Source organism: Oncorhynchus keta, chromosome 17, assembly GCF_023373465.1.
Source record: "Oncorhynchus keta strain PuntledgeMale-10-30-2019 chromosome 17, Oket_V2, whole genome shotgun sequence".
Taxonomy (NCBI): Eukaryota; Metazoa; Chordata; class Actinopteri; order Salmoniformes; family Salmonidae; genus Oncorhynchus; species Oncorhynchus keta.
In genome coordinates this window covers 27674616-27677249 of record NC_068437.1, presented here as the reverse complement: position 1 = coordinate 27677249, position 2634 = coordinate 27674616, and positions in this window count along the sequence as shown.

Sequence of the window (2634 nt, the reverse complement as noted above, 5' to 3'; positions counted from 1 at the left end):
TGACGTAGGCATGCACGTGGCAAGTGTTGGGATTGATTTATTGATAGACCATTTAAAATAAATATTAGATTAGAGGCATTCTGTTTACTTTGGAAACCAAATAATTCACTTTGCCCATTCAGCAAAAATAAAAAACAGATACGATTTTAGACTTAGGCCTAACCATGTAATAACATCCGATATGCAATGGTTGATTAGACATAACTGACTTTGTTAGGGTTAAATTCCTACTAAAGAGTCCATACAGTATAGTGGATTATCCTAGAAGGTCTATCTGGTAAACACTCCACTCCACCCTATCAAATCAAATTGATTTATATAGCCCTTCGTACATCAGCTGATATCTCAAAGTGCTGTACAGAAACCCAGCCTAAAACCCCAAACAGCAAGCAATGCAGGCACGGTGGCTAGGAAAAACTCCCTAGAAAGGCCAAAACCTAGGAAGAAACCTAGAGAGGAACCAGGCTATGTGGGATGGCCAGTCCTCTTCTGGCTGTGCCGGGTGGAGATTATAACAGAACATGGCCAAGATGTTAAAATGTTCATAAATGACCAGCATGGTCGAATAATAATAAGGCAGAACAGTTGAAACTGGAGCAGCAGCACGGTCAGGTGGACTGGGGACAGCAAGGAGTCATCATGTCAGGTAGTCCTGGGGCATGGTCCTAGGGCTCAGGTCCTCCGAGAGAGAGAAAGAAAGAAAGAGAGAAGGAGAGAATTAGAGAATGCACACTTAGATTCACACAGGACACCGAATAGGACAGGAGAAGTACTCCAGATAAACAAACTGCCCTAGCCCCCCGACACATAAACTACTGCAGCATAAATACTAGAGGCTGAGACATCCTATCCTCTATATTATTATGTCGTAAGTAGAAAAACAGAAGACCTAGCCCTTTTTTCTCCAGTACAACCATAACATACATATTACATGTCTCATAAAAGTGCTCTTTGAAAAAATATGACACATTTAAAAAGCTTTAGACAAATATGTACTTAAAAATGTAATCTACAAGATTGCCTATTTTTTTCAAGTCACAAACGCAGTGCTGTTTGCTTCTGTAAACAAGATGCCAGTGTGGCACAATACAAATTATGTTATGTTGGTTTGTATGGACAGTGTAGACAAAGATTTGTATAACTTAACCCAAGATAGATCATAGCCTGTCCTTTCTTAGTCCACTCTGTACGTAACAGATTCTAGTTTTGGGAACACAAAACTGTATTGAGATCAAATGTTTCATTAATCAGAAAATGCGCATAATGTTGGTCAAAATCCATCTCTCTCCATCTCCTCCCACTGCTGGCCAATAGGCTTCCTCTCATCATCATATTTTGTAGTGAGTGGATACGCCAACCGGATGATTCACACTTATACATCCGGTGAAATATCTGGCTCATTGTTCTGTGCTATAACTGCAGTCCAGATCGTATATACTATTGGCTTCAATAGGTGAGTGAGTGAGTGAGTGAGTGAGTGAGTGAGTGAGTGAGTGAGTGAGTGAGTGAGTGAGTGAGTGAGTGCATTTAAAAAAAAAAAGTTGAGAACAAGTTCTCATTTACAACTGTGACCTGGCCAAGATAAAGCATAGCAGTGTGAACAGACACAAAGTTACACATGGAGTAAACAATAAACAAGTCAATAACACAGTAGAAAAAATAACAAAAAGAGTCTATATATACATTTTGTGCAAAAGGCATGAGGAGGTAGGCGAATAATTACAATTTAGCAGATTAACACTGGAGTGATAAATGATCAAATGGTAATGTGCAGGAAGAGATACTGGTGTGCAAAAGAGAGATCACAAAGAGATCAGGCTATAAAGTAACATCACAAAATATGTGGTTATATCACCTAGATATCTTTATTTTATTTGAATTAACCTGTATTTAACTAGGCAAGTCAGTTAAGAAAAAAAAACGTATTTACAATGATGACCTATCCCGGCCAAACCCTGCGCCACTCGGGAGCCCTTAAGATGAATGCTCTAACTGTAAGTCGCTCTGGATAAAAGTGTCTGTTAAATGACTAAAATGTAAGATACACTTACAGAGCATCAAAGAAACTTCCATAGTACACAGGTCAATACAAAGGTCTTACACATATGGAGGAATGTACATGTGTTGTCAGGGGTTCACCTAGGGGTCATGATGGGGGCTGTACCAAATGTTTGATGTATTATAATAATAGATTATGCTTATGTTGTATTAAGAGAAGAAGAGAGGTTATAAGACCCCTCCCTCCTTACATTTACAGGGTCCTAGACTACAGATTAACAATATACAGTATATATACAGTGGGGCAAAAAAGTATTTAGTCAGCCACCAATTGTGCAAGTTCTCCCACTTAAAAAGATGAGAGAAGCCTGTAATTTACATCATAGATACACTTCAACTATGACAGACAAAATGAGAAAAAAATCCAGAAAATCACATTGTAGGATTTTTTATGAATTTATTTGCAAATTATGGTGGAAAATAAGTATTTGGTCACCTACAAACAAGCAAGATTTCTGGCTCTCACAGACCTGTAACTTCTTCTTTAAGAGGATCCTCTGTCCTCCACTCGTTACCTGTATTAATGGCGCCTATTTGAACTTGTTATCAGTATAAAAGTCACCTGTCCACAACCTC